Here is a 9,956-nt window from a genome sequence, read left to right as displayed (position 1 = left end):
CCAAAATAACATCAAATTCATCAAATGGCAACAACATCAAGTTGGCGGAAACACGACCTTGTATCATCAAAGGACAATTTTGCATATTTTATCAACTATCACATGCTTGCCTAAAGGATTCGACACTTTAATCACATACTCAGTCAATTCAACACACAAATTCTTATCGGACACTAAATTCATACATACATACGAGTGAGTAGAACCGGGATCAATCAATGCAAGAACATTAGTGTCGTAAAGAGAAAATATACCGATGATCACATCGGGGAAGATGTTTCCTCTCTAGCTCGAATGGCATAAGCTCTTCTGGAGCTCCCACTTGAGATCTTCTGATCGTGTCTTTTGTTACACCTTTACCACTAGTTCCGGTCCCACATTTCTCGATGGTCTTCCTCTAGTAGTCACACTTTCGATCTCACATTTTGAAACTTTTCTATCTCTTCTCTTTCGGACAATCTTTCACAAAATGATCTTGAGATCCACATTTAAAACATGCTCGGTGATTAAATAACATTCCCTAAATGTCGTTTTCCACAATGTTGACATTCCAGTCTAGTAGGTTTAACACTACCTACACTTGCCATAGAAGTCGCTTTGAGCTTTGGAACACGAATATTGTCTTCCTCGATCTCTTTGAAAATTCACACTAGAAACATTCGATCGAGTATTCATTTCTCTAGACTTCTTCGTTTGAAATTGAAATGACTTGCCCATTGATCTTTTCTTGCATCTCTTGCTTCACTTTCCACCTTTCTTTTCTCTTTGCTCAATTCTTCAGCCTTGATAGCTCTTTCAACTAGTACCACTAACTCTTTAATTTCAAGAATTCCCACTAGCAATCGGATATCCTCGTTTAATCCATCTTCAAACCTTTTGCACAATGTAGCTTCATTAGATACACACTCTTGGGCATACTTGCTTAATTTGACAAATTCTCGTTCATATTCAGGCTACCGTCATGCGCCCTTGTTTCAATTCAAGAAACTCTTTTCTCTTTTGATCAATGAAACATGACTCACATACTTCTTCCGGAATTCTTCTTGAAAGAAATCCCATGTAACTTTCTCTTTAGGCACCACTGACACTAAAGTTTTCCACCAATTATAAGCTGAATCCCTCAACAATGAGATAGCACATTTGAGACTTTCTTCTGGAGTACAAGATAATTCATCCAACACTCTGATGGTATTATCAAGCCAGAACTCTGCTCTTTCAGGATCATCATTTACATTAGCTCGGAACTCTTCGGCTCCATACTTTCGAATTTTGTCCACTGGAGGCTTTGACAATCTTAACACTTCAGTTTGTTGAGGAGCTATGGGAACAGCTTGAGGAATAGGAGGGGGCGGAGGAGGTTGAGCATTAGGATTAGTTCTAACAAACTCGGTGTACCAATTGTTCATCATTTGGAGAAAAGCTTCTCGAGCCTCATCTCCTTGACCACGAGTCTCAAATCGACTTTCAACAGGCACATTACTTTGAGCATCATCAATTGTATCTCGGTTAGAATCCATTACTATAAAAAAACATTTTAAGATGTCGAGTCGTCACACTATCATTATTCAATTATGGCATGTATAGATAGTCTATTACACTCGCTACGTTAGTCCGAGAATCGACTAAACCGTAGCTCTGATACCACTAAATGTAACACTCCTTACCCGAGACCGTCATCGGAATCTAGTACGAGATGTTATCCAATTTAACTTACCAATTCGGAGCATAAAAAAAATTGCTTTTAAAATTAAATTCACTGTTCACAACAAAACTGTCTACCTGCGTGACTTTCACTAATTTAATTATAACTCGAGTTACAGAACTCAAAATTTAAATCCGTAAATTTTCCCTGAAACTAGACTCATATTACTACTTACCATAAAATTTTCAGAATTTTGACTTGTCCAATTAGTACAGTTTATTCATTAAAGTATCCCTGTTTCACAGCTCGACAGATCTGACCTCTTGGCACTAAAATCAATTATCTCTTTGTACAGAGTACATATAAGGTTATCGATTTTTCTTTTGAAAATAGACTCACTAAGAAATCTACACATATAAATTATGACCCATAATTATTTCTGTACAATTTATAATGATTTTCTAAAGTCAGAACAGGGACTTCAAAACCATTCTGACCCTGTCTCACTAAAATTCAAATATCTCAAAATACAGAATTCATTTTCCTACATAGTTTCTTTCATATAAAAATAGACTTGATAAGCTTTAATTCCATATATAATTCACTCTCTAATTCCATTTCTACTATTTATGGTGAATTTTTACATTCACGTCACTGCTGCTGTCAAAGAAACTGCTTCTTTGAATTAGTTACCATTTACACATACATAATACCAAAACATAATCTTTACTAACCATTTCAATAGCTAATCTTAGCCATATCATTTGATCATGCTCAAAATGATTAAGACTCTATACATGCCATAGTTCAAACATTTTGAAAAGCACATAATACCGAGATGGCTATGATAGTGTGATCTGACTCGACGGTCCACTATTCGATCAAGTTCAAATCACTATAAAACAAAGGAAAGAAAGAGATGTGTAGCTATAAATAGCTTAGTAAGTTACATGTAAACAATAATTACTCATTTAATAATTAACACTTTTAACATATAACTAATCAAAACATTTCTTAGCAATTTCAATCACTTACACATGCACAATCTTACCAATTCACTTGCATATACATTTTCACACTTAACATTTCATATTCACTTTAATTCATTATTAATCCCGTTGAACAGTTGGAATATACACGGATACGTAGAGATTTAGCACATAAGTGCCACACTGATATGTAGCCGAAGCTACCACTGATATGTAGCCGAAGCTACCACTGAAATGTAGCCGAAGCTACCACTGATCAATAACACTGGAAATGTCCACGGGCCTGCTCACACAAGCTGTCAGGTGTCTGCAACACATGCTAGATCACCCAGCACCCGGGACTCACTTTAACAACTTTGTAACACTTTGTAACATCTTTGGTCTCTAGTGACATGTCACTTGTATCCAATTCTATTCCTAAGTTCAACCGGGAATTTACACTTAACACTTTATTACTTGAATAATTCATGAACAATTTTCCTTCCACATTCAATATTAATTCACATATCAAATATAATTCACAATTTATACAAATATAACTATTATTTACATATAACTTACCTCGGATGCAAAACGACTATTTTTTGTAATTTAGTCGATAACTTTCTCTTTTCCCCGATCACTTCCACTATTTCTTCTTTCTTGATCTATATTAACACAATTTAATACATTTTATCAACATTTCATTCAAATACAATTCATACACAACATTTTGGCAAATTTACATTTTTCCCCGAAACTTTTCAAAAATTCCACTTTTGTCCCTAAGCTCGTAAAATAAAATTCACTAAATTTTAAATTTCAAACTTCACTAAATCATATTTCATGCTCATAACAGCCCTCAATTTCACAAAATCACAACTTTATGCACTTTACCATCTTTCACAATTTAGCCCTTTTCAACATTTCCATCAAAATTCATCTAGTAAAACTTGTAATTAACACTTCAAACATTCATTATCTAACATCACTAATCAATTTACAATTATATCATGAATGGGTAAATTTTCAAACTTTAATTTCATTTAAATTAAATAGTAGAAACATGAAATTCAAGCTTCAATAAGCATAAAAATACAAAAATAATTAAAAAGCAGGGCAAGAAATCACTTACAATTGAGCTTAGGAAGTTCAAGAACCCTAGCTATGGTGACATGAATTTTTTGGCAGCAAGCGTCTGATTTTAAGAAGATGAACACTTGTTTTCATCTTTATTTTGTCTTTATTCAATTTGGACAAAATGCCCTTGACCCATTACTTAGATATTTTCTAGAAATACCCTTTTGTGTCCATAACACTAATTTATGGTCTAATTGCCACATAAACATTCCAATTTCATGCAATAATTCAATTAAGTCATTTAATCACTAATTAGACACACTTTGCATTTTTTTCAATTTAGTCCTAAAAATTCAATTAAGCACTAAAGCATTAAAATTTCCTATCCATATTTTCACACAATATTTCAATCAATCAGTAACTAATAAAAATTTATAAAATTAAACTATTTCACTTGGTTTGTGGTTCGAAACCACTATTCCGATTAGGCCTATTCGGGCTATCACAATTCTCCCCCCTTAGGGATTTTCGTCCCCGAAAATCTTACCAGTGAATAAGTTGGGATACTGTTTCCTCATAGCCTCCTCGGTTTCCCATGTTGCCTCTTCCATCCCATGTCGTTGCCATAACACTTTCACTAAAGCAATTTCTTTGTTTCTCAACTGTTTCACTTCTCGTGCCAAGATTGAATCGGTTCTTCTTCGTATGTCATATCCGATCAATTTCCACTTCATCGGTGAAATCACATGTGATGGGTCCGATCGATATCGCCTCAACATAGAAACATGAAACACATTATGAATTCTTTCCAATTAGGGGTAAAGACAATCGATAAGCCATTGGACCAATTCTTTCTATCACTTCATACGGACCAATAAATCTTGGACTTAATTTACCTTCGGCCAAATCTCAAATTTTCTTCCATGGAGACACTTTCGAAATACTTTATCACCCACTTGAAACTCAATCTCTTTTCTTTTCAAATCCGCATCGACTTACATCGATCCGATGCGACTTTCAAACAATCACGGATTATCTTCACTTTTCTTGATTTCTTTTACCAAATCGACTCCATGTAACGATTTTCATTAAGTTCGGTCCAATATAATGGAGTCAAACACTTTCGTCCATACAACGCTTCATAAGGTGCCATTTTATCTTTGGATTGATAACTATTATTATATGCAAACTACACCAAAGGTAGATATCTTTCCCAATTACCTTCAAATTCCAATACACAACATCTCAACATATCTTGAGCACTTGAATTACTCTTTCGAATGTCCATCGGTTTGGGGTAAAATCTTTGTACTAAAATTCAATTTAGTACCCAATGCCTCTTGTAATTTCTTCCAAAACCTTGAAGTAAACCGTGGATCTCTATCGGATATAATAGACTTGAGCACACCATGTAATCGAACTATCTCAACAATATACAATTCATTAACTTGTCAAGTGAAAACTCATTCATACGAGAATGAAATGAGTGACTTAGTCAATCGATCAACTATTACCCAAATTGAGTCTTTCTTTTTCGGTGACAATGGCAATCCGAAACAAAATCCATAGTAATTCTATCCCACTTCCACTCGGGCACCATAATAGGTTGAAGTAACCACGAAGGTACTTGGTGTTCACTTTTACTTGTTGGCACACAAAACACTTTGTCACATACTCGGAGATATCCCGTTTCATACCGGCCACCAATATAATTTCTTTAAATCATTGTACATTTTACACTACGGGGTGAAGCCCTTAGCGACTATCATGTGCTTCTGCAAAATTTTCGAATTAAATCAACATTTTTGAACACATATTACATCATGAAACATTAAACATCCATCGAATCAATCCGAAAATCGAAATTATAAGCCCACTTTACTTTGAGTCTTTTTCTTTGTAATTCATTATCCACTTTACGAGCCTCATAAATTTCTTGAAGAAACAATGGACTAGCTTTTAACTCGCAAGCAATGATCCATCTTGATCAATGTTAATCTTGTATTCAAAGCTCTCAAAGCAAAGAGAGACTTTCGCTCAAAGCATCAACAACTATATTGGCTTTTCCGGATGATAATCTATTACAAGTTCATAATCTTTCATCAATTCCAACCATCTTATTGCCGCAATTCGAGATCTTTTGTGTCATAACATATTTCAAACTTTTATGATCTGTAAAAACATGACATTTCTCACCATATAAATAATGGCCAAATCTTCAAAGCAAAGACAATAGCGACCAACTCTAAATCATGGGTAGGATAATTTCGTTCATGCGGTTTCAATTGTCGAGAAGCATCGCTATCACTTTTCCTTCTTGCATCAATACATCAAGCCCATTTAATGACGCGTCACTATAAACAACAAATTCCTTTCGACTCGGGTTGCACTAACACTTGGTGCCTCGATTAAACACTTCTTTAATTTCTCAAAACTTTGTTGACACTCCTCGGTCCATTCAACTTAACATCTTTTGTAACAATTTTGTCATCGGTGAAGCTATCATCGAAAAACCTTCTACAAATCGGCGATAATATCCATTAAGCCCGAAAACTCCTAACCGGATACATTTCTTGGAGCTTCCATTCAACTATTGCCGATATCTTAATCGGATCCACTCGAATGCCATCTCCGAGACAACATGTCCCAAAAATCCAACTTCACTAAGCCAAAATTCACTTTTGCTAAATTTAGCAAACAATTTCTTTTCTCATGCGTTTGTAGCACAATTCTTAAATGTTCACATGCTCGACTTCACTTGAGAATAAATAAGAATATCATCTATAAACACCACAACAAATTTATCCAAATAGGGCCGGAAAATTGATTCATCAAATCCATAAAATAATTTGGAGCATTAGTCGGACCAAAAGGCATTACAAGAAACTCATAGTGACCATCTAGGGTTACGGCGCGGTCTTTGGCACATCGACTCTTTAACCCTCAATTGGTAATATCAGGATCTCAAATCAATTTTGGAAAACACTGTGGCATCCTTTAAGCGATCAAACAAGTCATCTATTGGGCAATGGATATTTATTCTTTCTTGTCACTTTATTAAGTTGACGATAATCAATACACAATCTCAATGTCCCATCCTTTTCTTCACAAATAGCAGGAGCACCCACGGAGAATAACTTGGTCCGACAAATCCTTTATCCGTCAACTCTTGCAATTGCACTTTTAATTCTTTTAATTGAGTTGGTGCCATTACATGAGGAGCAATCGATATTGGGCGATACGGCATTACTTCAATACCAAACTCTACTTCTCTAATCGGAGGCAAACACAGCAACTCTTACGGAACACATCTAAATATTCACATACCACTTGCATGATTCGATCTTTGTTTGAGACACTTTTGTATTCAACACATAAGCAAGATATGCTTCACAACCATTTTCAAACATTTACGGCGGACATGGCGAAATCACAATTAGCATCACATTTGACTTATCTGTTTCAACCCAAGAACGTACCACTACTACACTTCAACTCAAGAATTTTACGACTACAATCTATCTTGGCCTTATGCAATGTCAACCAATCCATCCCCAAAATAACATCAAATTCATCAAATGGCAACAACATCAAGTTGGCGGAAACACGACCTTGTATCATCAAAGGACAATTTTTGCATATTTTATCAACTATCACATGCTTGCCTAAAGGATTCGACACTTTAATCACATACTCGGTCAATTCAACACACAAATTCTTATCGGACACTAAATTCATACATACATACAGTGAGTAGAACCGGGATCAATCAATGCAAGAACATTAGTGTCGTAAAGAAAATATACCGATGATCACATCGGGGAAGATGTTTCCTCTCTAGCTCGAATGGCATAAGCTCTTCTTTGGAGCTCCCACTTGAGATCTTCTGATCGTGTCTTTTGTTACACCTTTACCACTAGTTCCAGTCCCACATTTCTCGATGGTCTTCCTCTAGTAGTCACCTTTCGATCTCACATTTTGAAACTTTTCTATCTCTTCTCTTTCGGACAATCTTTCACAAAATGATCTTGAGATCCACATTTAAAACATGCTCGGTGATTAAATAACATTCCCTAAATGTCGTTTTCCACAATGTTGACATTCGGTCTAGTAGGTTTAACACTACCTACACTTGCCATAGAAATCGCTTTGAGCTTTGGAACACGAATATTGTCTTCCTCGATCTCTTTGAAAATTCACACTAGAAACATTCGATCAGTATTCATTTCTCTAGACTTCTTCGTTTGAAATTGAAATGACTTGCCCATTGATCTTTTCTTGCATCTCTTGCTTCACTTTCCACCTTTCTTTTCTCTTTGCTCAATTCTTGACCTTGATAGCTCTTTCAACTAGTACCACTAACTCTTTAATTTCAAGAATTCCCACTAGCAATCGGATATCCTCGTTTAATCCATCTTCAAACCTTTTGCACAATGTAGCTTCATTAGATACACACTCTTGGGCATACTTGCTTAATTGACAAATTCTCGTTCATATTAAACTCTAGTCATGCGCCCTTGTTTCAATTCAAGAAACTCTTTTCTCTTTTGATCAATGAAACGACTCACATACTTCTTTGAATTCTTCTTGAAAGAAATCATGTAACTTTCTCTTTAGGCTGCTGACACTAAAGTTTTCCACCAATTATAAGTGAATCCTCAACAATGAGATAGCACATTTGAGACTTTCTTACGGAGTACAAGATAATTCATCCAACACTCGATGGTATTATCAAGCGAACTCTGCTCTTCGGGATCATCATTTACATTAGCTCGGAACTCTTGGCTCCATACTTTGAATTTTGTCCCTTTGGAGGCTTTGACAATCTTAACACTTCAGTTTGTTGAGGAGCTATGGGAACATCTTGAGGAATAGGAGGCGGAGGAGGTTGAGCATTAGGATTAGTTCTAACAAACTCGGTGTACCAATTGTTCATCATTTGGAGAAAAGCTTCTCGAGCCTCATCTCCTTGACCACGAGTCTCAAATCGACTTTCAACAGGCACATTACTTTGAGCATCATCATTTGTATCTCGGTTAGAATCCATTACTATAAAAAAACATTTTAAGATGTCGAGTCGTCACACTATCATTATTCAATTATGGCATGTATAGATAGTCTATTACACTCGCTCACGTTAGTCCGAGAATCGACTAAACCGTAGCTCGATACCACTAAATGTAACACTCCTTACCGAGACCGTCACGGAATCTAGTACGAGATGTTATCCAATTTAACTTACCAATTGAGCATAAAAAATTGCTTTTAAAATTAAATTCACTGTTCACAACAAAACTGTCTACCTGCGTGACTTTCACTAATTTAATTATAACTCGAGTTACAGAACTCAAAATTTAAATCCATAAATTTTCCTGAAACTAGACTCATATTACTACTTACCATAAAATTTTCAGAATTTTGACTTGTCCAATTAGTACAGTTTATTCATTAAAGTATCCCTGTTTCACAGCTCGACAGATCTGACCTCTTGGCACTAAAATCAATTATCTCTTTGTACAGAGTACATATAAGGTTATCGATTTTCTTTTGAAAATAGACTCACTAAGAAATCTACACATATAAATTATGACCCATAATTATTTCTGTACAATTTATAATGATTTTCTAAAGTCAAAACAGGGGACTTCAAAACCATTCTGACCCTGTCTCACTAAAATTCAAATATCTCAAAATACAGAATTCCTTTTCCTACATCGTTTCTTTCATATAAAATAGACTTGATAATATTTAATTCCATATATAATTCACTCTCTAATTCCATTTCTACTATTTATGGTGAATTTTTACATTCACGTCACTGCTGCTGTCAAAGAAACTGCTTCTTTGAATTAGTTACCATTTACACATACATAATACCAAAACATAATCTTTACTAACCATTTCAATAGCTAATCTTAGCCATATCATTTGATCATGCTCAAAATGATTAAGACTCTATACATGCCATAGTTCAAACATTTTGAAAAGCACATAATACCGAGATGGCTATGATAGTGTGATCTGAGCTCCGACGGTCCACTATTCGATCAAGTTCAAATCACTATAAAACAAAGGAAAGAAAGAGATGTGTAAGCTATAAATAGCTTAGTAAGTTACATGTAAACAATAATTACTCATTTAATAATTAACACTTTTAACATATAACTAATCAAAACATTTCTTAGCAATTTCAATTACTTACACATGCACAATCTTACCAATTCACTTGCATATACATTTTCACACTTAACATTTCATATTCACTT

Source organism: Gossypium raimondii, chromosome 12 (assembly GCF_025698545.1).
Source record: "Gossypium raimondii isolate GPD5lz chromosome 12, ASM2569854v1, whole genome shotgun sequence".
Lineage (NCBI taxonomy): Eukaryota > Viridiplantae > Streptophyta > Magnoliopsida > Malvales > Malvaceae > Gossypium > Gossypium raimondii.
This window is presented reverse-complemented; position numbering follows the sequence as displayed.